This window comes from Triticum aestivum, chromosome 2A (genome assembly GCF_018294505.1).
Source record: "Triticum aestivum cultivar Chinese Spring chromosome 2A, IWGSC CS RefSeq v2.1, whole genome shotgun sequence".
In the NCBI taxonomy this organism is placed as follows: domain Eukaryota; kingdom Viridiplantae; phylum Streptophyta; class Magnoliopsida; order Poales; family Poaceae; genus Triticum; species Triticum aestivum.
In genome coordinates, this window is record NC_057797.1 from 677582326 (window position 1) to 677610299 (window position 27974).

General features: G+C 46.1%; 1 pseudogene; it reads right to left on the bottom strand.

Moving 5' to 3' along the window:
- Window positions 1-35: 35 nt before the first annotated feature.
- LOC123191833 (uncharacterized) lies at window positions 36-27974 on the bottom strand (annotated as a pseudogene).

A 27974-nucleotide genomic window follows, 5' to 3' on the forward strand; every position in this document is an offset into this window, starting at 1 on the left:
GAGCAAGACACTCAATAAAATAAGTAGCAAGCTATTTATGCAATTGAACTGACGACTTGAAATGAAGACTTTGATCTGCCGATCCCACGTGTCATCTCCCATAGTTCCACTACAGCCAAAGGACACGTTGCTTTGAGCTCGGCGTATCCCTGACTTGCGATCACATCCAGCTCTGTTGTACTCAAAACCCAATAATTGCCCTGTTTGGATCAGGGATTAGAGCTAGCATGGGTTAGTTGAGACAGAAATAACCCTAAAATATCCAAACATGTGGGTTAGGGCATCTCCAGCCGCGCCTCCAACAGGCCCTCCCTAGGCGATTTTGTCACGCCGGCGCCAAAAAAACGGCCCAGTCGCGCCCCCAGAAGCCCGTTTTTCGCCGGCTCGGGCCAAAACTGGTGTCGGCGGACCCAGGCCGAACCCGGCGCCCTGGGGGGCGCTTGGGGAGCCGGCACAAGCGAAAAAGGCGCGTGGGCCCGCCCAGGCAGCGACCCGAGGGCCTTTTCCCGCCGCTTCTTGAAGCTTTTCCCTCGCATCTCTCCCGCTCGCTCGCCTTCCTCCCGCCATTCCCTCCCTTTCTCCCGCCAAACCCCCTCCAGTTCGCCTTCCAGTCGCCGCCATGCCGCCGAAGAAGTACGCCATGCCGTGCGCGGAGGCAACCACGACTGGCACCGTGGCCCAGCCGAAGCAGAGGAAGCCGAGGGCGCCGCCATCGAAGCCATCGGGCATGTCGAGCGCCGAGTGGAGGGTGGAAGTTCAGCGACGCGACGCAGTCACCATCGACCGGCGGAACAGGGCCATTGCCAAGAAGGCCCGCGACAACGCGGCGTGTGCGGCGGCGTCTTCCTCATCGGTCGACCACGCGGGGATGATGAATCCACCCGTCGTCAGCCACGCCCAGTACGCGCCCTGGGGACAGCAAGGCGTCGGATCTCCATGGGGATCGTCGTCGCCCGGTTACGCCGACGGCGACGCGCACGGGGGGTTCAACCCAAACGTGACCTCCCCCCATGGCCACCCCGCGACGCGCACACCCGCGCCCGCCTTCGTCGGCGTGCAGTACCCTCCATACAACTACTCGCCGCCCGCCGCCTACGCGTCCACACCGGCACCCCATCTCCGCCGTGGACCGCTGCCCTTCTCGCACCTCGGCGACACCGATGACACAGGAGCCGACATGGACGACATCATCGCGACAGGATCGACCGCGGCCGCCGCGTCTCCCGGATTCGCCATCCAGGACGAGGTAGTGGATCTCAGCGACGACATGGAGGCCGAGCTCGGCTACGTCTATGGCGAGGACGCGCACGAAGCGCAGGAACCCGAGGAGGAGGAGGAGGAGCCGGCTCCTGTTCCGACGAAGGGGCGCCAGAAGAAGAAGAAGCGGGCGGCTAGGTCAGGCGAACCGCGCATCAAGTGGACGTCCAAGGAGGAGGAATGCCTCGCCGAAGCATGGAAAGTCGTCTGCCTCGACCCGACCACCGACGCGAACCAGAGCTTGAAGACGTACTGGGACCGCATCAAGGCCGAGTTCGACGAGCGGAAGCTCGTCGACCCGTACTTCAAAGGCGTCTACATGCAGCGCGGCTCCAAGGCGATGGCGAACCATTGGGGGCGTATCCAGTTGACGTACAACAAATGGCATGGAATCGTCGAGGAGGTCGCGGCTCGCCCGGAGAGCGGCACCAGCGTTGAGGATCAGGTACGCACGCCGTTCGCCCGCATCTCTTTGTCGTCTACGCCTGCCGCCCGCCAACTGTTTGTTCCTTCGCGCAGCTGCTGCGTATGTTCACCATGTATCGGCGCGACAACCAAGATGCCGACTTCAAGCACCTTCACGTCTACAAGCGCATTGACAAGTGCGAGAAGTGGGCGGAAGTCTTACGTGCCCTCGACAAGGCCAAGGAGACATACAAGTCGGACGCGACGACTCCGGGCACGTCAGAGGGGCGGCCGGACGGCCACAAATTGGTAAAGAAGGGGAAAAACGCCGACGCGGCAACCGCGCGAGTGCAGGAGTCCATCGAGCATTGCCTCGCCGACGCCCAGGCCCGGGCCGTCCTACGTGAAGAGAAGACCGAGGCGCGGTGGTCGTCGCTGATGAAGAACAGCGCCATCAAGCTCGACCTGCTCCGGACGAACGTCGCCGCGAAGAAGAGGAACACCGACATGGCTTTTCTGATGGGCAGGGCGGACATGCTCCAGAGCAACGACGAGCAGCTCAGGCTGTGGTACATGGCGGAGCGCGGCCTCATCCTGAACCAGATGCAGACGGCAACGCCGACGACGCCGACGACGCAAGCTCCCGCGCCCACGACCACACGGACGCCAAGCCCGAACGACGCCTCTACATCACCGCCCAGCAGCGCCGAAGCCGCGCCGACACAGCCCAGCACCGAAGCAGCTCCGACACCGCCGAGCCCGCGCACGCCGACTCCGCCAACGCCTGGAGCCGACCCCGCCGAGTGAATCATTGTGCACGCGAACTTGCGGTGTGCGGCGCTCTGTTTTTTGTAACGCCAGACTACGTCTGATTGCCGGATTTCTGGCGTCTTTTGAGAGCGGGAACGACCAAGTTTAAATTTCCCGCATCCTGGGGCCGGCGCTTGGGGGCGTGACTGGGAGCTAGGTCGCCCCCAGGGGCCGAACTAGCGCCGGCACGCCCCTCGACTGAAGGAAATATGCCCTAGAGGCAATAATAAAGTTATTATTTATTTCCTTATTTCATGATAAATGTTTATTATTCATGCTAGAATTGTATTAACCGGAAACATAATACATGTGTGAATACATAGACAAACAGAGTGTCACTAGTATGCCTCTACTTGACTAGCTCGTTAATCAAAGATGGTTATGTTTCCTAACCATAGACAAAGAGTTGTTATTTGATTAACGGGATCACATCATTAGGATAATGATGTGATTGACTTGACCCATTTCGTTAGCTTAGCACTCGATCGTTTAGTATGTTGCTATTGCTTTCTTCATGACTTATACATGTTCCTATGACTATGAGATTATGCAACTCCCGTTTACCGGAGGAACACTTTGTGTGCTACCAAACGTCACAACGTAACTGGGTGATTATAAAGGAGCTCTACAGGTGTCTCCAAAGGTACATGTTGGGTTGGCGTATTTCGAGATTAGGATTTGTCACTCCGATTGTCGGAGAGGTATCTCTGGGCCCTCTCGGTAATGCACATCACATAAGCCTTGCAAGCATTGCAACTAATGAGTTAGTTGCAAGATGATGTATTACGAAACGAGTAAAGAGACTTGCCGGTAATGAGATTGAACTAGGTATTGAGATACCGACGATCGAATATCGGGCAAGTAACATACCGATGACAAAGGGAACAACGTATGTTGTTATGCGGTCTGACCGATAAAGATCTTCGTAGAATATGTAGGAGCCAATATGGGCATCCAGGTCCCACTATTGGTTATTGACCAGAGAGGTGTCTCGGTCATGTCTACATAGTTCTCGAACCCGTAGGGTCCGCACGCTTAACATTCGTTGACGATATAGTACTATGTGAGTTATGTATGTTGGTGACCGAATGTTGTTCGGAGTCCGGGATGAGATCACGGACATGACGAGGAACTCCGAAATGGTCCGGAGACAAAGTTTGATATATGGGATAATAGTGCTTGGTCACCGGAAGGGTTCCGGAAATCACCGGAAGGGGTTCCGGATGTTTCCCGAAATGTTTGGGTACGAGAACACTTTATTTGGGCCAAAGGGGAAAGCCCACAAGGTTTTTGGAAAGCGCAAAAGGAAGTTTTGCGGAGTCCAGGGGCAAGACGCCAGGGTCCCTGGCGTCTGGGTCCAGACGCCGGGATCCCTGGCGTCTGGCCCTGGAGTCCGAGAAGGACTCTTGCCTTTCGGGTGAAACCGACTTTGTGGAGGCTTTTACTCCAAGTTTTGACCCCAGGGCTCAACATATAAATAGAGGGGCAGGGCTAGCACCAAAGACAGATCAAGAAAGACCAAGCCGTGTGCCGGCAATCCCGTCTCCTCTAGTTTATCCTCCGTCATAGTTTCCGTAGTGCTTAGGCGAAGCCCTGCGGAGATTGTTCTTCACCAACACCGTCACCACGCCGTCGTGCTGCCAGAACTCATCTACTACTTCGCCCCTCTTGCTGGATCAAGAACGCGAGGACGTCACCGAGCCGAACGTGTGCAGAACTCGGAGGTGCCGTGCTTTCGGTACTTGGATCGGTCGGACGTGAAGACGTACGACTACATCAATCGCGTTGATATAACGCTTCCGCGAACGGTCTACGAGGGTACGTAGACAACACTCTCCCCTCTCGTTGCTATGCATCACCATGATCTTGCATGTGCGTAGGAAATTATTTGAAATTACTATGTTCCCCAATAGTGGTATCAGAGCCTAGGTTTTATATGTTGATGTTATATGCACGAGTAGAACACAAGTGAGTTGTGGGTGATATAAGTCATACTGCTTACCAGCATGTCATACTTTGGTTCGGCGGTATTGTTGGATGAAGCGGCCCGGACCGACATTACGTGTACGCTTACGCGAGACCAGTTCTCCCGACGTGCTTTGCACAAAGGTGGCTAGCGGGTGACTGTTTCTCCAACTTTAGTTGAACCGAGTGTGGCTACGCCCGGTCCTTGCGAAGGTTAAAATAGCACCAACTTGACAAACTATCGTTGTGGTTTCCATGCGTAGGTAAGACTGGTTCTTGCTTAAGCCCGTAGCAGCCACGTAAAACTTGCAACAACAAAGTAGAGGACGTATAACTTGTTTTTGTAGGGCATGTTGTGATGTGATATGGTTAAGACATGATGCTAAATTTTATTGTATGAGATGATCATGTTTTGTAACCGAGTTATAGGCAACTGGCAGGAGCCATATGGTTGTCGCTTTATTGTATGCAATGCAATCGCGCTGTAATGCTTTACTTTATCACTAAGCGGTAGCGATAGTTGTGGAAGCATAAGATTGGCGAGACGACAACGATGCTATGATGGAGATCAAGGTGTCGCGCCGGTGACGATGGTGATCACGATGGTGCTTCGAAGATGGAGATCACAAGCACAAGATGATGATGGCCATATCATATCACTTATATTGATTGCATGTGATGTTTATCTTTTATGCATCTTATGTTGCTTTGACTGACGGTAGCATTATAAGATGATCTCTCACTATGTATCAAGAAGTCTTATCCTTGAGTATGCATCGTTGTGAAAGTTCTTCGTGCTGAGACACCACGTGATGATCGGGTGTGGTAGGCTCTACGTTCAAATACAACGGGTGCAAAACAGTTGCACACGCGGGATACTCAGGTTATACTTGACGAGCCAAGCATATACAGATATGGCCTCGGAACACGGAGACCGAAAGGTCGAGCGTGAATCATATAGTAGATATGATCAACATAGTGATGTTCACCAATGAAACTACTCCATCTCACGTGATGATCGGACATGGTTTAGTTGATTTGGATCACGTAATCACTTAGAGGATTAGAGGGATGTCTATCTAAGTGGGAGTTCTTAAGTAATATGATTAATTGAACTTTAATTTATCATGAACTTAGTCCTGGTAGTATTAGCATATCTATGTTGTAGATCAATAGCTCGTGTTGTTGCTTCCCTATGTTTGTTTTTGATATGTTCCTAGAGAAAAACTATGTTGAAAGATGTTAGTAGCAATGATGCGGATTGGATCCGTGATATGAGGTTTATCCTCATTGCTGCATAGAAAAATTATGTCCTTGATGCACCGCTAGGTGAGAGACCTATTGCAGGAGCAGATGCAGACATTATGAACGTTTGGCTAGCTCAATATGACTACTTGATAGTTTAGTGCACCATGCTTAACGGCTTAGAATCGGGACTTCAAAGACGTTTTGAACGTCATGGACCATATGAGATGTTCCAGGAGTTGAAGTTAATATTTCACGCAAATACCCGAGTTGAGAGATATGAAGTCTCCAACAAGTTCTATAGCTAAAAGATGGAGGAGAATCACTCAACTAGTGAGCATGTGCTCAGATTGTCTGGGTACTACAATCGCTTGAATCAAGTGGGAGTTAATCTTCCAGATAAAATAGTGATTGACAGAATTCTCTAGTCACCGTCACCAAGTTAGTAGAACTTCGTGATGAACTATAATATGTAAGGGATAACAGAAACGATTCCCGAGCTCTTCGTGATGCTAAAATCAACGAAGGTAGAAATCAAGAAAAACATCAAGTGTTGATGGTAGACAAGACCACTAGTTTCAAGAAAAGGGCAAAAGGAAGAAGGGGAACTTCAAGAAGAACGGCAAGCAAGTTGCTACTCAAGTGAATAAGCCCAAGTCTGGTCCTAAGCCTGAGACTAAGTGCTTCTACTGCAAAGGGACTGGTCATTGGAAGCGGAACTACCCCAAGTGATTGGCGGATAAGAAGGATGGCAAAGTGAACATAAGTATATTTGATATACATGTTATTGATGTGTGCTTTACTAGTGTTTATAGCAACCCCTCAGTATTTGATACTAGTTCAGTTGCTAAGATTAGTAACTCGAAACGGGAGTTGCAGAATAAACAGAGACTAGTTAAGGGTGAAGTGATGATGTGTGTTGGAAGTGGTTCCAAGATTGATATGATCATCATCGCACACTCCCTATACTTTCGGGATTAGTGTTGAACCTAAATAAATGTTATTTGGTGTTTGCGTTGAGCATGAATATGATTTGATCATGTTTATTGTAATACGGTTATTCATTTAAGTAAGAGAATAAATTGTCGTTCTGTTTACATGAATAAAACCTTATATGGTTACACACCCAATGAATATAGTTCGTTGGATCTTGATCGTAGTGATACACATAACCATAATATTGAAACCAAAAGATGCAAAGTTAATAATGATAGTGCAACTTATTTGTGGCACTGCCGTTTAGGTCATATTGGTGTAAAGCGCATGAAGAAACTCCATGCTGATGGGCTTTTGGAATCACTTGATTAGGAATCAGTTGATGCTTGCGAACCATGCCTCATGGGCAAGATGACTAAGACTCCGTTCTCCCGAACAATGGAGTGAGCAACAAATTTGTTGGAAATCATACATACTGATGTATGTGGTCCGATGAATATTGAGGCTCACGACAGGTATCATTATTTTCTGATCTTCACAGATGATTTGAGCAGATATGAGTATATCTACTTGATGAAACATAAGTCTGAAACATTTGAAAAGTTCAAAGAATTTCAGAGTGAAGTGGAAAATCATCGTAACAAGAAAATAAAGTTTCTACGATCTGATCGTAGAGAAGAGTATTTGAGTTACGAGTTTGGCCTTCAGTTAAAAACAATGTGAAATAGTTTCACTACTCACGCCACCTGGAACACCACAGCATAATGGTGTGTCCGAACGTCATAACCGTACTTTATTAGATATGGTGCGAACTATGATGTCTCTTACCAATCTACCACTATCATTTTGGGATTATGCATTAGAGACAGCTACATTCACGTTAAAAATGGCACCATCTAAATCCGTTGAGACGTCATCGTATGAACTATGGTTTGACAAGAAACCTAAGCTGTCGTTTCTTAAAGTTTGAGGTTGCAATGCTTATGTGAAAAAGTTTCAACCTGATAAGCTCAAACCCAAATCGGAGAAGTGCGTCTTCATAGGATACCCAAAAGAAAAATGTTGGGTACACCTTCTATCACAGATCCGAAGGCAAGATGTTCGTTGCTGAGAATAGATCCTTTCTAGAGAAGGAGTTTCTCTCGAAAGAAGTGAGTGGGAGGAAAGTAGAACTTGATAAGGTAATTGTACCTTCTCCCTTATTGGAAAGTAGTTCATCACAGAAATCTGTTCCTGTGACTACTACACCAATTAGTGAGGAAGCTAATGATAATGATCATGTAACTTCAGATCAAGTTACTACCGAATCTCGTAGGTTAACCAGAGTGAGATCCGCACCAGAGTGGTACGGTAATCCTATCCTGGAAGTCATGTTACTAGACCATGACGAACTTGCGAACTATGAGGAAGCGATGATGAGCCCAGATTCCGCGAAATGGTTTGAGGCCATGAAATGTGAGATATGATCCATGTATGAGAACAAAGTATGGACTTTGATGGATTTGCCCAATGATCGGCAAGCCATAGAAAATAAATGGATCTTCAAGAGGAAGACGGACGCTGATAGTAGTGTTACTATCTACAAAGCTAGACTTGTCGAAAAATGTTTTTGACAAAGTTCAAGGCATTGACTACGATGAAATTTTCTCACTCATAGCGATGCTTAAGTCTGTCCAAATCATGTTAGCAATTGCCGCAATTTTATGAAATCTGGCAAATGGATAAACAAAACTACATTCCTTAATGGATTTAAAGAAGAGTTGTATATGATACAACCAGAAGGTTTTGTCAATCCTAAAGGTGCTAACAAAATATGCAAGCTCCAGCAATCCATCTATGGACTGGTGCAAGCATCTCGGAGTTGGAATATACACTTTGATAAGTTGATCAAAGCATATAGTTTTATACAGACTTGTAGTGAAGCCTGTATTTACAAGAAAGTGAGTGGGAGCACTACAGCATTTCTGATAAGTATATGTGTATGACATATTGTTGATCAGAAATAATGTAGAATTATTCTGCAAAGCATAAAGGAGTGTTTGAAAGAATTTTTTCAAAGAAAACCTCGGTGAAGCTGCTTACATATTGAGCATCAAGATCTATAGAGATAGATCAAGACGCTTGATAAGTTTTTTCAATGAGTAGATACCTTGACAAGATTTTGAAGAAGTTCAAAATGGAACAGTCAAAGAAAGAATTCTTGCCTGTGTTACAAGGTGTGAAGTTGAGTAAGACTCAAAGCCCGACCACGGCAGGAAATAGAATGAAAATGAAAGTCATTCCTTATGCCTTGGCCATAGGTTCTATAAAGTATGCCATGTTGTGTACCAGACCTATTGTATACCCTACACTAATTTTGGCAAGGGAGTACAATAGTGATCTAGGAGTAGATCACTGGACAGCGGTCAAAATTATCCTTAGTGGAATAAGGATATGTTTCTCGATTATGGAGGTGACAAAAGGTTCGTCGTAAAAGGGTTACGTCGATACAAGTTTTGGCACTGATCCGGATGACTCTTAGTCTTCATCTGGATACATATTGAAAGTGGGAGCAATTAGCTAAAGTAGCTCCGTGCAGAGCATTGTAGACATAGAAAATTGTAAAATACTTACGGATCTGAATATGGCAGACCCGTTGACTAAACTTCTCTCACAGGCAAAACATGATCACACCTTAGTACTCTTTGGGTGTTAATCACATAGCAATTTGAACTAGATTACTGACTCTAGTAAACCCTTTGGGTGTTGGTCACATATCGATGTGAACTATGGGTGTTAACCACATAAAGATGTGAACTATTGATGTTAGATCACATGGCGATGTGAACTAGATTATTGACTCTAGTGCAAGTGGGAGACTGAAGGAAATATGCCCTAGAGGCAATAATAAAGTTATTATTTATTTCCTTATTTCATGATAAATGTTTATTATTCATGCTAGAATTGTATTAACCGGAAACATAATACATGTGTGAATACATAGACAAACAGAGTGTCACTAGTATGCCTCTACTTGACTAGCTCGTTAATCAAAGATGGTTATGTTTCCTAACCATAGACAAAGAGTTGTTATTTGATTAACGAGATAACATCATTAGGATAATGATGTGATTGACTTGACCCATTCCGTTAGCTTAGCACTCGATCGTTTAGTATGTTGCTATTGCTTTCTTCATGACTTATACATGTTCCTATGACTATGAGATTATGCAACTCCCGTTTACCGGAGGAACACTTTGTGTGCTACCAAACGTCACAACGTAACTGGGTGATTATAAAGGAGCTCTACAGGTGTCTCCAAAGGTACATGTTGGGTTGGCGTATTTCGAGATTAGGATTTGTCACTCCGATTGTTGGAGAGGTATCTCTGGGCCCTCTTGGTAATGCACATCACATACGCCTTGCAAGCATTGCAACTAATGAGTTAGTTGCGAGATGATGTATTACGAAACGAGTAAAGAGACTTGCCGGTAATGAGATTGAACTAGGTATTGAGATACCGACGATCGAATCTCGGGCAAGTAACATACCGATGACAAAGGGAACAGCGTATGTTGTTATGCGGTCTGACCGATAAAGATCTTCGTAGAATATGTAGGAGCCAATATGGGCATCCAGGTCCTGAAGGAAATATGCCCTAAAGGCAATAATAAAGTTATTATTTATTTCCTTATATCATGATAAATGTTTATTATTCATGCTAGAATTGTATTAACCGGAAACATAATACATGTGTGAATACATAGACAAACAGAGTGTCACTAGTATGCCTCTACTTGACTAGCTCGTTAATCAAATATGGTTATGTTTCCTAACCATAGACAAAGAGTTGTTATTTGATTAACGGGATCACATCATTAGTTGAATGATCTGATTGACATGACCCATTCCATTAGCTTAGCACCCGATCGTTTAGTATGTTGCTATTGCTTTCTTCATGACTTATACATGTTCCTATGACTATGAGATTATGTAACTCCCGTGTGCCGGAGGAACACTTTGTGTGCTACCAAACGTCACAACGTAACTGGGTGATTATAAAGGTGCTCTACAGGTGTCTCCAAAGGTACATGTTGGGTTGACGTATTTCGAGATTAGGATTTGTCACTCCGATCGTCGGAGAGGTATCTCTCGGCCCTCTCGGTAATGCACATCACATAAGCCTTGCAAGCATTGCAACCAATGAATTAGTTGCGAGATGATGTATTACGGAACGAGTAAAGAGACTTGCCGGTAACGAGATTGAACTAGGTATTGGATACCGACGATCGAATCTCGGGCAAGTAACATACCGATGACAAAGGGAACAACGTATGTTGTTATGCGGTCTGACCGATAAAGATCTTCATAGAATATGTAGGAGCCAATATGGGCATCCAGGTCCCGCTATTGGTTATTCACCAGAGACGTGTCCCGGTCATGTCTACATTGTTCTCGAACCGTAGGGTCCGCACGCTTAACGTTACGATGACAGTTATTATGAGTTTATGCATTTTGATGTACCGAAGTTAGTACAGAGTCCCGGATGTGATCACGGACATGACGAGGAGTCTCTAAATGGTCGAGACATAAAGATTGATATATTGGACGACTATATTCGGACACCGGAAGCGTTCCGGGGAAGTTTCGGATAAAACCGGAGCACCGGGGGGTTACCGGAACCCCCCGGGGGGTTAATGGGCCTCATGGGCCTAAAGTGGAGAAGAGGAAGGGGCTGCCAGGGCAGGCCGTGCGCCCCCTCTCCCCCTAGTCCGAATTGGACAAGGAGGGAGGGGCGGCGCCCCCCCCCCCCTTTCCTTCTCTCCCTCCCTCTCTCCTAATTGGACAAGGAAAGGGTGGGGAGTCCTACTCCCGGTAGGAGTAGGACTCCTCCTGCATGCCTCCTCTAGGCCGGCCGCACCCCCCCCCTTGGATCCTTTATATACGGAGGCAGGGGGGCACCCTAGGACACACAAGTTGATCCTCGTGATCGTTCCTTAGCCGTGTGCGGTGCCCCCCTCCACCATATTCCACCTCGGTCATATCGTTGTAGTGCTTAGGCGAAGCCCTGCGTCGGTAGAACATCATCATCGTCACCATGCCGTTGTGTTGACGGAACTCATCCCCGAAGCTTTGCTGGATCGGAGCCCGGGGAGCGTCATCGAGCTGTACGTGTGCTAAGAACTCGGAGGTGCCGGAGTAACGGTGCTTGGATTGGTCGGATCGGGAAGACGTACGACTACTTCCTCTATGTTGCGTCAACGCTTCCGCTTCGGTCTACGAGGGTACGTAGACAACACTCTCCCCTCTCGTTGCCATGCATCACCATGATCTTGCGTGTGCGTAGGAAATTTTTTGAAATTACTACGTTCCCCAACAGTGGTATCCGAGCCTAGGTTTTATGGTTTGATGTTATATGCACGAGTAGAACACAAGTGAGTTGTGGGCGATATAAGTCATACTGCCTACCAGCATGTCATACTTTGGTTCGGCAGTATTGTTGGATGAAGCGGCCCGGACCGACATTACGCGTACGCTTACGCGAGACCGGTTCTCCCGATGTGCTTTGCACAAAGGTGGCTTGCGGGTGACTGTTTCTCCAACTTTAGTTGAACCGAGTGTGGCTACGGCCGGTCCTTGCGAAGGTTAAAACGGCATCAACTTGACAAACTATCATTGTGGTTTTGATGCGTAGGTAAGATTGGTTCTTGCTTAAGCCCGTAGCAGCCACGTAAAACTTGCAACAAACAAAGTAGAGGACATCTAACTTGTTTTTGTAGGGCATGTTGTGATGTGATATGGTCAAGACATGATGCTGATTTTATTGTATGAGATGATCATGGTTTGTAACCGGGTTATCAGCAACTGGCAGGAGCCATATGGTTGTCGCTTTATTGTATGCAATGCAATCACGCTGTAATGCTTTACTTTATCACTAAGCGGTAGCAATAGTCGTGGAAGCATAAAATTGGCGAGACGACAACGATGCTACGATGGAGATCAAGGTGTCGCGCCGGTGACGATGGTGATCATGACGGTGCTTCGGAGATGGAGATCACAGGCACAAGATGATGATGGCCATATCATATCACTTATATTGATTGCATGTGATGTTTATCTTTTATGCATCTTATCTTGCTTTGATTGACGGTAGCATTATAAGATGATCTCTCACTAAAATTATCAAGAAGTGTTCTCCCTGAGTATGCACCGTTGCGAAAGTTCTTCGTGCTGAGACACCACGTGATGATCGGGTGTGATAAGCTCTACGTTCAAATACAACGGGTGCAAAACAGTTGCACACGCAGAATACTCAGGTTATACTTGACGAGCCAAGCATATACAGATATGGCCTCGGAACACGGAGACCGAAAGGTCGAGCGTGAATCATATAGTAGATATGATCAACATAGTGATGTTCACCAATGAAACTACTCCATCTCACGTGATGATCGGACATGGTTTAGTTGATTTGGATCACGTGATCACTTAGAGGATTAGAGGGATGTCTATCTAAGTGGGAGTTCTTAAGTAATTTGATTAATTGAACTTAAATTTATCATGAACTTAGTACCTGATAGTATCTTGCTTGTTTATGTTTGATTGTAGATAGATGGCTCGTGCTGTTGTTCCGTTGAATTTTAATGCGTTCCTTGAGAAAGCAAAGTTGAAAGATGATGGTAGCAATTACACGGACTGGGTCCGTAACTTGAGGATTATCCTCATTGCTGCACAGAAGAATTACGTCCTGGAAGCACCGCTGGGTGCCAGGCCTGCTGCTGGAGCAACACCAGATGTTATGAACGTCTGGCAGAGCAAAGCTGATGACTACTCGATAGTTCAGTGTGCCATGCTTTACGGCTTAGAATCGGGACTTCAACGACGTTTTGAACGTCATGGAGCATATGAGATGTTCCAGGAGTTGAAGTTAATATTTCAAGCAAATGCCCGGATTGAGAGATATGAAGTCTCCAATAAGTTCTATAGCTGCAAGATGGAGGAGAACAGTTCTGTCAGTGAGCATATACTCAAAATGTCTGGGTATAATAATCACTTGATTCAGATGGGAGTTAATCTTCCAGATGATTGCGTCATTGACAGAATTCTCCAATCACTGCCACCAAGCTACAAGAGCTTCGTGATGAACTATAATATGCAAGGGATGAATAAGACTATTCCCGAGCTCTTCGCAATGCTGAAAGCTGCGGAGGTAGAAATCAAAAAGGAGCATCAAGTGTTGATGGTCAACAAGACCACTAGTTTCAAGAAAAAGGGCAAAGGGAAGAAGAAGGGGAACTTCAAGAAGAACGGCAAGCAAGTTGCTGCTCAAGAGAAGAAACCCAAGTCTGGACCTAAGCCTGAAACTGAGTGCTTCTACTGCAAGCAGACTGGTCACTGGAAGCGGAACTGCCCCAAGTATTTGGCGGATAAGAAGGATGGCAAGGTGAACAAAGGTATATGTGATATACATGTTATTGATGTGTACCTTACTAATGCTCGCAGTAGCACCTGGGTATTTGATACTGGTTCTGTTGCTAATATTTGCAACTCGAAACAGGGACTACGGATTAAGCGAAGATTGGCTAAGGACGAGGTGACGACGCGCGTGGGAAACGGTTCCAAAGTCGATGTGATCGCGGTCGGCACGCTACCTCTACATCTACCTTCGGGATTAATATTAGGCCTAAATAATTGTTATTTGGTGCCAGCGTTGAGCATGAACATTATATCTGGATCTTGTTTGATGCGAGACGGTTATTCATTTAAATCTGAGAATAATGGTTGTTCTATTTATATGAGTAATATCTTTTATGGTCATGCACCCTTAAAGAGTGGTCTATTTTTGTTAAATCTCGATAGTAGTGACACACATATTCATAGTGTTGAAACCAAAAGATGCAGAGTTGATAATGATAGTGCAACTTATTTGTGGCACTGCCGTTTAGGTCATATCGGTGTAAAGCGCATGAAGAAACTCCATACTCATGGACTTTTGGAACCACTTGATTATGAATCACTTGGTACTTGCGAACCGTGCCTCATGGGCAAGATGACTAAAACACCGTTCTCCGGTACTATGGAGAGAGCAACAGATTTGTTGGAAATCATACATACAGATGTATGTGGTCCGATGAATGTTGAGGCTCGTGGCGGATATCGTTATTTTCTCACCTTCACAGATGACTTAAGCAGATATGGGTATATCTACTTAATGAAACATAAGTCTGAAACGTTTGAAAAGTTCAAAGAATTTCAGAGTGAAGTTGAATATCATCGTAACAAGAAAATAAAGTTTCTACGATCTGATCGTGGAGGAGAATATTTGAGTTACGAGTTTGGTGTACATTTGAAAAATTGTGGAATAGTTTCGCAACTCACGCCACCCGGAACACCACAGCGTAATGGTGTGTCCGAACGTCGTAATCGTACTTTACTAGATATGGTGCGATCTATGATGTCTCTTACTGATTTACCGCTATCGTTTTGGGGATACGCTCTAGAGACGGCCGCATTCACGTTAAATAGGGCACCATCAAAATCCGTTGAGACGACGCCTTATGAACTGTGGTTTGGCAAGAAACCAAAATTGTCGTTTCTGAAAGTTTGGGGCTGCGATGCTTATGTGAAAAAGCTTCAACCTGATAAGCTCGAACCCAAATCGGAGAAATGTGTCTTCATAGGATATCCAAAGGAAACTATTGGATACACCTTCTATCACAGATCCGAAGGCAAGACTTTTGTTGCTAAATTCGGAAACTTTCTGGAGAAGGAGTTTCTCTCGAAAGAAGTGAGTGGGAGGAAAGTAGAACTTGACGAGGTAACTGTACCTGCTCCCTTATTGGAAAGTAGTGCATCACAGAAAACTGTTTCAGTGACACCTACACCAGTTAGTGAGGAAGCTAATGATAATGATCGTGAAACTTCAGGACAAGATACTATTGAACCTCGTAGATCAACCAGAGTGAGATCCGCGCCAGAGTGGTACGGTAATCCTGTTCTAGAAGTCATGCTACTAGATCATGATGAACCTACGAACTATGAAGAAGAGATGGTGAGCCCAGATTCCGCAAAATGGCTTGAAGCCATGAAATCTGAGATGGGATCCATGTATGAGAACAAAGTATGGACTTTGGTTGACTTGCCCGATGATCGGCAGGCAATTGAGAATAAATGGATCTTCAAGAAGAAGACTGACGCTGACGGTAATATTACTGTCTACAAAGCTCAACTTGTCGCAAAAGGTTTTCGACAAGTTCAAGGGGTTGACTACGATGAGACCTTCTCACCCGTAGCGATGCTTAAGTCTGTCCGAATCATGTTAGCAATTGCCGCATTTTATGATTATGAAATTTGGCAGATGGATGTCAAAACTGCATTCCTGAATGGATTTCTGGAAGAAGAGTTGTATATGATGCAACCGGAAGGTTTTGTCGATCCAAAGGGAGCTAACAAAGTGTGCAAGCTCCAGCGATCTATTTATGGACTGGTGCAAGCCTCTCGGAGTTGGAATAAACGCTTTGATAGTGTGATCAAAGCATTTGGTTTTATACAGACTTTCGGAGAAGCCTGTATTTACAAGAAAGTGAGTGGGAGCTCTGTAGCATTTCTGATATTATATGTGGATGACATATTACTGATTGGAAATGATATAGAATTTCTGGATAGCATAAAGGGATACTTGAATAAGAGTTTTTCAATGAAAGACCTCGGTGAAGCTGCTTACATATTAGGCATAAAGATCTATAGAGATAGATCAAGACGCTTAATTGGACTTTCACAAAGCACATACCTTGACAAGATTTTGAAAAAGTTCAAAATGGATCAAGCAAAGAAAGGGTTCTTGCCTGTGTTACAAGGTGTGAAGTTGAGTCAGACTCAATGCCCGACCACTGCAGAAGATAGAGAGAAAATGAAAGATGTTCCCTATGCTTCAGCCATAGGCTCTATCATGTATGCAATGCTGTGTACCAGACCTAATGTGTGCCCTGCTATAAGCTTAGCAGGGAGGTACCAAAGTAATCCAGGAGTGGATCACTGGACAGCGGTCAAGAACATCCTGAAATACCTGAAAAGGACTAAGGATATGCTTCTCGTATATGGAGGTGACAAAGAGCTCATCGTAAAAGGTTACGTTGATGCAAGCTTTGACACTGATCCGGACGATTCTAAATCGCAAACCGGATACGTGTTTACATTAAATGGTGGAGCTGTCAGTTGGTGCAGTTCTAAACAAAGCGTCGTAGCGGGATCTACATGTGAAGCGGAGTACATAGCTGCTTCGGAAGCAGCAAATGAAGGAGTCTGGATGAAGGAGTTCATATCCGATCTAGGTGTCATACCTAATGCATCGGGTCCAATGAAAATCTTTTGTCACAATACTGGTGCAATTGCCTTGGCAAAGGAATCCAGATTTCACAAGAGAACCAAGCACATCAAGAGACGCTTCAATTCCATCCGGGATCTAGTCCAGGTGGGAGACATAGAGATTTGCAAGATACATACGGATCTGAATGTGGCAGACCCGTTGACTAAGCCTCTGTCACGAGCAAAACATGATCAGCACCAAGACTCCATGGGTGTTAGAATATTACTGTGTAATCTAGATTATTGACTCTAGTGCAAGTGGGAGACTGAAGGAAATATGCCCTAGAGGCAATAATAAAGTTATTATTTATTTCCTTATATCATGATAAATGTTTATTATTCATGCTAGAATTGTATTAACCGGAAACATAATACATGTGTGAATACATAGACAAACAGAGTGTCACTAGTATGCCTCTACTTGACTAGCTCGTTAATCAAAGATGGTTATGTTTCCTAACCATAGACAAAGAGTTGTTATTTGATTAACGGGATCACATCATTAGTTGAATGATCTGATTGACATGACCCATTCCATTAGCTTAGCACCCGATCGTTTAGTATGTTGCTATTGCTTTCTTCATGACTTATACATGTTCCTATGACTATGAGATTATGCAACTCCCGTTGCCGGAGGAACACTTTGTGTGCTACCAAACGTCACAACGTAACTGGGTGATTATAAAGGTGCTCTACAGGTGTCTCCAAAGGTACATGTTGGGTTGGCGTATTTCGAGATTAGGATTTGTCACTCCGATTGTCGGAGAGGTATCTCTGGGCCCTCTCGGTAATGCACATCACATAAGCCTTGCAAGCATTGCAACCAATGAGTTAGTTGCGAGATGATGTATTACGGAACGAGTAAAGAGACTTGCCGGTAACGAGATTGAACTAGGTATTGGATACCGACGATCGAATCTCGGGCAAGTAACATACCGATGACAAAGGGAACAACGTATGTTGTTATGCGGTCTGACCGATAAAGATCTTCGTAGAATATGTAGGAGCCAATATGGGCATCCAGGTCCCGCTATTGGTTATTGACCAGAGATGTGTCTCGGTCATGTCTACATTGTTCTCGAACCGTAGGGTCCGCACGCTTAACGTTACGATGACAGTTATTATGAGTTTATGCATTTTGATGTACCGAAGTTAGTTCGGAGTCCCGGATGTGATCACGGACATGACGAGGAGTCTCGAAATGGTCGAGACATAAAGATTGCTATATTGGACGACTATATTCGGACACCGGAAGCGTTCCGGGGAAGTTTCGGATAAAACCGGAGCACTGGGGGGTTACTAGAACCCCCGGGGGGTTAATGGGCCTCATGGGCCTAAAGTGGAGAAGAGGAAGGGGCTGCCAGGGCAGGCCGCGTGCCCCCTCTCCCCCTAGTCCGAATTGGACAAGGAGGGAGGGGCGGCGCCCCCCCCTTTCCTTCTCTCCCTCCCTCTCTCCTAATTGGACAAGGAAAGGGTGGGGAGTAGGACTCCTCCTGCGCGCCTCCTCTAGGCCGGCCGCACCCCCCCCCCTTGGATCCTTTATATACGGAGGCAGGGGGCACCCTAGGACACACAAGTTGATCCTCGTGATCGTTCCTTAGCCGTGTGCGGTGCCCCCCTCCACCATATTCCACCTCGGTCATATCGTTGTAGTGCTTAGGCGAAGCCCTGCGTCGGTAGAACATCATCATCGTCACCACGCCGTTGTGCTGACGGAACTCATCCCCGAAGCTTTGCTGGATCGAAGCCCGGGGAGCGTCATCGAGCTGTACGTGTGCTAAGAACTCGGAGGTGCCGGAGTAACGGTGCTTGGATCGGTCGGATCGGGAAGACGTACGACTACTTCCTCTACGTTGCGTCAACGCTTCCGCTTCGGTCTACGAGGGTACGTAGACAACACTCTCCCCTCTCGTTGCCATGCATCACCATGATCTTGCGTGTGCATAGGAATTTTTTTGAAATTACTACGTTCCCCAACAGGTCCCGCTATTGGTTATTGACCAGAGAGGTGTCTCGGTCATGTCTACATAGTTCTCGAACCCGTAGGGTCCGCACGCTTAACGTTCGTTGACGATATAGTACTATGTGAGTTATGTATGTTGGTGACCGAATGTTGTTCGGAGTCCGGGATGAGATCACGGACATGACGAGGAACTCCGGAATGGTCCGGAGACAAAGTTTGATATATGGGATAATAGTGTTTGGTCACCGGAAGGGTTCCGGAAATCACCGGAAGGGGTTCCGGATGTTTCCCGAAATGTTTGGGTACGAGAACACTTTATTTGGGCCAAGGGGGAAAGCCCACAAGGTTTTTGGAAAGCGCAAAAGGAAGTTTTGCGGAGTCCAGGGGCAAGACGCCAGGGTCCCTGGCGTCTGGGTCCAGACGTCGGGATCCCTGGCGCCTAGCCCTGGAGTCCGAGAAGGACTCTTGCCTTTCCGGTGAAACCGATTTTGTGGAGGCTTTTACTCCAAGTTTTGACCCCAGATATAAATAGAGGGGCAGGGCTAGCACCAAAGACAGATCAAGAAAGACCAAGCCGTGTGCCGGCAATCCCGTCTCCTCTAGTTTATCCTCCGTCATAGTTTTCGTAGTGCTTAGGCGAAGCCCTGCGGAGATTGTTCTTCACCAACATCGTCACCATGCCGTCGTGCTGCCAGAACTCATCTACTACTTCGCCCCTCTTGCCGGATCGAGAAGGCGAGGACGTCACCGAGCCGAACGTGTGCAGAACTCGGAGGTGCCGTGCTTTCGGTACTTGGCTCGGTCAGACGTGAAGACGTACGACTACATCAACCGCGTTGATATAACGCTTCCGCGAATGGTCTACGAGGGTACGTAGACAACACTCTCCCCTCTCGTTGCTATGCATCACCATGATCTTGCGTGTGCGTAGGAAAATTTTTAAAATTACTACGTTCCCCAACATAGGCCGCTCTATTTAGGCGCCCTGGGGGGCCGAACGGCTGGAGATGCCCTTAGAGTAGAGTTGTTTGCATCTAACTCAGCAAAAAAACCAACCGGGTGGGGAGGTGCTAATTGGGGTTAGAGGTCACTAGTAGAAAACGGAGCTTTAAAACCGGTTCGTAAGGGCCTTTAGTGCCGGTTCCATAACCGGCACTAATTGGTGAGCACTAAAGCCCCCCCCCCCTTTAGTACCGGTTCGGCACGAACCGGCGCTAAAGTGCCACCACGTGGCGTGCCAACCGGTACTAAAGGATTTTTTTTTGAAAATTTTGGAAAAAAAATTTGATTTTTTTTCGATTTTTAATTTTTTTGAATTATTTGATGATTTAGTCTCTAATCACCTCTCTTAACTGCTTAAGCGTGGATCACTCATTCCAAATCATCTAACTTCCCGACCGGTCACCCATCCCTCTCACTACTCCAGCCCGAGCACGCTTAACTTTCATGTTCTATTCTCCTTCGTTTCCAAGTCTGCACTTGTTGTTTTCCTGACAATAGTAAGAAGCCAATCCTATTAACCCTCAGGAGTTTAGTTTGAGCATGAAGTCACACATTTCATTATTTGAGTTTGAAACTGTTATTCTAAAAAAACAGTAATTATTTAGTAACACTAATATTTCTTGAATAAGTTTGACCATAGTTTGACCACAGTTTGACCATAGTTTGACCAGATTTGACCAAAGTTCAAAAAATTGAAATAATTATTTAGTAACACTAATATTCTTGAATAATTATGTAGTAACATTAATACTTCTTGAATAAGTAGTTTGACCAGATTTAACAAAAAATTTAAAAAAATTGAAATTTGACCATATCTTTTTTTCGTTTTGGAATTTGAGGATTCTAAAAAATTGCAAACAGGCCATAGGCGGTCTCCATTGGATGCGGATTTTCGTGCTGAATTTTTTGATATATTATACGTTTTTTCCGACATCGTATGCAAAAGTTATAGCCGTTTTACATTTTCCCTACACTTTTTGCAAAACATGTCCAAATTTAAGTTTTCAAATTTTCCTAACTAGCAGATGTAGTAATATAACTACCTCTCGAAGGATTTTATTTTTTGAAGTTTTTATCATTTTCTTTTGATTTTTTCAGAACTGAAATGGCGACACACGGGGGGGGGGGCGTAGAGTTTGAAAATTGCCCTATAGTGCCGGCTTGTGTCACAAACCAGTACTATAGGTCACACCCCTTTAGTACCGGTTCGTGGCACAAACCGGTACTAAAGGTTAGCCCTTTAGTACCAGTTTGTGCCACGAACCGGTACTAAAGGTGATCGTGGGGCCCCAGCCTGACGCCAGCCTGCCATCACCCCTTTAGTACCGGTTCGTGGCACGAACCGGTACTAAAGGTTCAACATGAACCGGCATTAATGCATAGTCGTTTGAACCGGCACTAATGGTACCATTAGTGCCGGTTCAAATTCAAACCGGCACTAATGTGCTTCACGTTTGACCCTTTTTCTACTAGTGGGTGGTGGGTCCCATTAAAAAAGTACTACATCACATCCATCCCGCACATGGATCCCGCATCGCATCCTGCCTTCCTCCCGTTCGCATCCCGCCGCCACCGCCGCTGCCCTCCACCCCCATCCTCCGCCCCTGCCTTTGCCCCTCCGCCCCTGTCCTCCGCCCCCGCCCTTTGTCCCTCCGCCCCTCCCGTTCCCGTCCCGACACCGGCGCCCCCAGGCATGCACTCCGGCGGCCGCCGCACCGGTCGGCCCACCTGCCATGGATGGCGACGGCTTCGAAGGGTGGGGTTCGCAGCCCTCTGCAAGCGGCCCAGCTACCCACGCTGGTCTCGACCTCAACTCGCAAGATTTGGCATCGGAAGGGTTCCCATGGCTTGGGCTGTATGGAGCTTTCCTCTGGAGCGACAACAGCTTTACAGGAGGTTATATCATTTAGGGATAGAAACTTTTGTTGAAGAGAGTATATAGATCGTTTATGCTTGAAATTCTTAAACAGGGTGTGCATACTGCATACACAGAGCTTTCTATGATGTACCTTTTTTCAAGTTTCCAAGAGCATGTGGTTGAGAAATTGTTTTGAGTAACTTTGCCAGGCATTTTTAATGCCACAAGTTTTTAGTCCAACCGTTTATTTTTCATGCATGTTAAATGAGCTGGGTCATACTCACATGAGAAGTTATTTTTTTTAGTTTTGTATGACTTGTCCTAGACTCCTAGTTAGTTTTCTCTTCAGATTTTTGTGCACTCCATGTAGTTTATGTCATTTCTGAGCGGGAGGAGGCCTCACAAGAGCCGATCACAACAAATCCGGCTGAAAAGAGGGACAAATGATTGAGAAAGTGCATTTATTGTCAGTCTAACCCTCTCATCCAAACACCACAAAAGCTAGAGTTAGTTCAGGGTTAGTCACAAGTTAGAAACCAACTCTAACCTCTAACTAAGTTAGAGTATCCAAACAGGGCCAATAAACTGAACACAAGCATCATTCAACCTACCACATTGATGCTGACCAGCCAAAGCCCATGTAGTTACCGCGGTCTTCACATCAATGTTCTCACAAAGGATGCTCTCACATATAATCTTCGGCCTTTACATGGCATACCGATCCGCAGCGACAAGAAAATGCCTGATAGTCTCTTTGCAGTCATCTTGGCCAACATCATCCATGGCGGGCAGCGAATCATTGTATATAAAACGGAGCAGGACCTCAAACACAGCGGGTTGCATGTCACTGATGGTAATACGACTCATGTCCTTTGCTCTCATCGCACCATACAGCTCCGCTTTGAAGACGGGCGACCGCATTGAGAGCACGATCTTGTGGGCAGGAAAAGCCTCTCCTTCAACCTCGAGAACCACATCGGTGCGATCTTTCTCCCGCAACAACTTTCCAAGATGCTCCGTGATGTCGGAAGGCGACACCTTAGCAACCGACTTCACATCATTGACGAGAGCGATCTCTGCGACGCACTCGGTGGTGACGCGATCATCGCGAAGGTAAGGCGACCCTTCCAGCTCACTTCTTTTCATGAACTTGTGAAGGCCGGCGCATGGTTTATCGGTGGTATTCAGCTCTGTTGCCCCCGTTGTCAAGGTACGCGGCGGCGCAGACCCGGTGGCGTCCACCAGACTGAGCTAGAAGGATGCCCTCACGCTGATGTCCTTGTTCTTGCTCTCTATAGTCATAGTGGGGAGTAACTTAGACTAATGTCATATGCATGACACTAGTCTTTGTTATTACCTTCATAGTGCAAAATAACATACAAGTAGTATCATAGATGATAGCAATTATTACATCATAGACTCATTTTTCTTTAGGTTGCGTTATATTACAGTAACATATTATGTTATTCCAAACACCTCTCTCCTCATTAACTCTATGCCACATAAGAAAACGTGTCTTGAAATGCGCTATGTTAGTGAAAGTGCTGAATTGAGCTCAAGCGCACAGACTCTCGTTATCTCCCACGTTGTTACTCTGCAAGATTCGGACATCCGAGTGTATAAGCAGGTGTATTCCAAATAGTATATGTCCCATCAATCTGTTGTGTGGCCCACTATGGCCCAACATTTATTAAGCATGTTGCCGTCACGTAGAGTTGGGACAGATGGATCGCTAACGAGCTGAGCCATTTTCTCCGACCCCGAGCCTTCTACCGCCAATTGTTCCTTGTCTCAGAATTCAAAACAGAGCAAGGATTAGATCCTAACCAATTTCTGCCTACAGCTCACACGAGTAATACTGCCACGTACAAATAGGGCATGAAGTTTAGATGCACATCAATTGTCGTTCAGTCTAAAATTCACGTACCATATCAGTCCCGTTGAGCCAATTCTTTGTCCACGGAGGAAATAGGAGATCACTACAGCACAAATAACACACGCATGTTTGTTGACATACACGTATGTTTTTTACTCTAAAAATGTTGTTATACAGTTTCATGATGCCATTGCTGGCAAATTTCAACAGCAACTCAATTGCCCAAGTTGGAATTACGCCCAAAAAACAATTCCATAACTAAAAACACTTTGTGATGCACAACTGGAGGGAATTCGAGCCCAACTGTCTAACCATTTGGCATGAGCGCCGACTCAAGCCCCTGCACCCAGTCTCATTCCAGCCGACTTATACAAAAAAATTCTCGAGTGACCCTGTACACCATGGTTCTTGCAGTGAGGAGGTTTGCATGGTCTCCCAATCTCTTTCATTATTGTGGGCGCCCACAGCTAACTTGATCACGCTGCCTCTAAATGAACTCGCTGATCCAATGCGAATCCTGCTTACAAATGACACCCCAGTTTAGTCAGTACCGCACCATATAACTTCCACACTGTTGTTTCATGTCCAGCTTCAAGCACACGAACGAGTCAGTGTACTTCCAAAAAGAAATGTACTGGATGCACTTAGCTTTTCCTAAACACCTTAATCAGCATAAAGTTCCACTACATTCTATTTCTTGGTAATCACCAAATCACACAACACTTATTTCTAAAGGTTATTGCGACTTCAGTTCTGACATGGAGGGAGCGTACATCCTACGAGCAATGCCGCAACTTAGCCCTTTAAAAAGTCTGCGAACAACATTTCTATTTCAACGGTTTGTAGCTTTCCTACAAATTACAAAGTGCAACCTGATGTCCTTTAAAAACTTATAAGAATTTTTCTGAACATATTTCACTAGTGTCTTTTTTCTATTTAAAAGGGAGTTTTATCAGTTGACCACAGCTTTGCTCAATGCAATTGAAGTGAAAATAACTGGCGGCTGCTACATATTTCTGTCAAAAATGCATGACACACCTTCTAAGTACAGTCTTACCACACTGCAGCAATGAATGTTTCCGCACATCTACTAAAATTATTATGTCAAACACTAACCTCCTTGCCCACCATGGTGCTTGCGGATTGAGTTTCCCCGCAGACAGCTCCAATTCCGGCGGGGAGTTCTCCTTCCCGGAGCCCACACCAGCAGCCAGCTCACAGACCTGCCCTTCGGCACTAATGGCTGCTGTCGACACCTGATGGACATCAATGGCATCCGCGGCCACCGGTGTCCTAGACGGACCCCTCAAGCATTACGTATCGTTCACCTCCTCAATCTACGGAAATCCGGCGAGAACTTGATTTCAACCACCACTGATGCAGTGCAGTTTCAGATCTGAAAAAAGTACGATCAGAGAGACAAGAACATGTACTCACCAGCCGTACACATCAATGTTCTTGTGTGAGGGCTAGTGGATCGTCTCACCAAAATTCAGTGAAAGGGAATGGTTGTGACTCCCCCTGTGCTCTGCAATGTACCACCCATCATCCTCTGCCCGTAGCAGTCTTTTTAGAGCCGGGCATTCGCAACGACAAAACCTCGTGTTCTCAACACTAGCTTTATCCTACATATGTATTTTATTTTATCAGAGCAATAACAACCATGAATCAATTAAAAATCAACCCCAATTAAATGAATGCCAAATAAGTAACCATAGTGCTCCACATGTCATACGTACCGAGCATCCGCATACTATTTCCTGCATGCATTTCGTTCTCTAAACATTCAACCTGCTCTTTCCATGTCAAATCCAAGAACCCCTTTCCCAAGAATACAAGTCCTATAAATTGTACGCCTCGCCAAGTGAGTCGATACTTGTCCCAAGCGCTGGAGTGATAACATTATTGCTCGGGTTCTCTGCAAACATCCTAACTGCCTTCTTGAAAGCGCTCACGCGATATGGGCAAGGTGCCATGCTGGGGGCAGCAGCACCAACCGCAACCTGACTACTTGCCTCAATTAACTCGAACCAGTAAACAACATGCTGCACTCCCAATAAATAAATTACTAGAGCATCAAAAACTGTTATTTCCAATAAACAACATCCATCATGGACCATCCAGGCAGGACTCTTTCAGTTGCATCAAACAACTGAATTAACTGAATCTAGTAAACAACATGTTGCACTCTCAACTAATGAATTAATATACAGTGCAAAATTCTTATTCCAGTAAACAACATCCATCAGTCTAACTGGACCATTCACCCAGGATTTCAAAAGCAACTTACAGTAGTCTGGATTTTAAATGGGCAAAATTAACTCTAAGCAGCTAAAGAAAAAATGAAACGTATTTTCCTCACCTCTAATTCCAGATAGAAGCATGTGGATTCATCTTTCCAGTTCAGAGCTCCGAGGCCTGACACGAGTTGTCCCTCATTCACCACCGCTGATGTGTCCATCGTGCAGATCCGTGCTTCCGCGCTCACTGTCGTAGGGCAGTGTATTGTCTGTCCATACGTTTGGGAAAGTGCATGGTTGTGCCCATCTCGATGCTCTGCTATGTACCATCCATTGTCCTTTGTCCGCAGTAGTCTGATGAGGGCTGGGCATTCACACCGGCAGGAACGAGTATTTTCAACAATTGGCTTCCCCTGATGGAACAAACAAAAAGTCAGATTCAGTCACAGGCATTTTCAAATCTGTTCTCTATAAAAAAAAACTAGTAATCAATTTCTGTTGTAACATTAGCCGTACCACGCATCCACGGACTATCTCTTGCATACACTTAGTCCTGCTAATGTTTAGCCTGCTCTTTCCATATCGTATTCCAAATCCTTTCTCCCAGGAGTACAAATTGTAAAAGTCATAAGCTTCTCCGAGCGTGTCAAAACTTGTTCCAATCTTTGGCACCATAACTATGTCACCTGGATGCTCGGCAAATTCCCTGACAGACTTCTCCAGCGCCGTGACCCTGTCCGGGCAAGGAGGCCTTCCTAGAGCAGCAGCACCTACATGCACTCTGCCCAGTCACAGCAGAGAAACAATCAGGTGGTGTTTTCTGCTACAGCCATTTGTTATGAAATTCCAGCCCACAAAATTCTGAGCTACACTAACATCTTACAAAATTGCAGTTCATGCTATATTATCCTAAACAAGTTTATAAAACCTTCCCACACACGTATATATACTGCTGGTGTTCATGCTATTTAATCACGGTTATGTATACTGTTCCACCCTCATTTCATCAGTTACTGCTTGCATATCTGACAGGACACACACATTTGCAGTGCCAAATTTTGATGCAATTCAGATGGTAAGTTGTAGTACCTTTGCGTCCACCCTGGTGTTTATGGGTCAATTTGCTCTATTGAGTGCTCGGAGCACTGAGCCATGTCCGCGCCTGCTGCCTCCGCCCGGCAAATCTGCCCGTGAGCACTTGAAGCGGCCGTTGCTGGATCCTCAACCTCAGCCACCGGGGATACTGGGAAGTGGGAACCGCACGGGCTCCATTGTCCCGTTGTTATCATTCACCTCTTCCAGGAGCGTTCTACTTAATCAACCCAAAATTTTAAGCGACGGAATCTAGATCAGTACCCAAAATCCGAGTCAAAACCATTGAAAATAATGGGCCAAGTAGCAGATCCCAACCTGTTTATCGGCTGCAGTAAGAACTCCATGGTCGCCGGAGCCTGTCCGAGGTTACTGCACCGCCCAGTCGCCGTCGCCGGAGTCGTTATCTCCACCTCTTCATCGACCGGGACGAGAGGCAAATCCAACTTCACTCCTGTAACCAGCGACTGACCCAACTACTGCATTAAGTGCGGGCACTGCCGGCGCTAGCGGAAAGCACCGTACCTGATCCACGGATCAGGACACCGGCGACAAGCTCGAGCCACGGCTCAGGCACGCACAGACGACGCCGTGCACCCCTCCGTCCACCTTGCCCCATATGTCAGATGCGTATTGTGCCATATATCCTAATTTTCCATCGTCGGCATGGACCCGCCAACTGTCTATAGCATTTAATGCGACGAATCTCGTAGCAATTCTGGACGGGCGTGATTCCGAGCTCCTGTGAGCTCGCGATCACATACTCCGCGTCCTATGTTAGTTGCTAAGTTACTCTCAGTGTGACTAGCAAGGCGTTCGCGGGAAGAAGTGAATTTGCCAGTCGTAGCCTCCGACGGTGAACACGGCCGATCTGCTGGACACCACGAGGCGCTCCCGTTGCAGGCTGTAGCCTGAGATCTCGAACACATGAGAGCCCTGCACCGTCTTCGCGGCACGGCGCGCGCATATGATGCTTCCCAT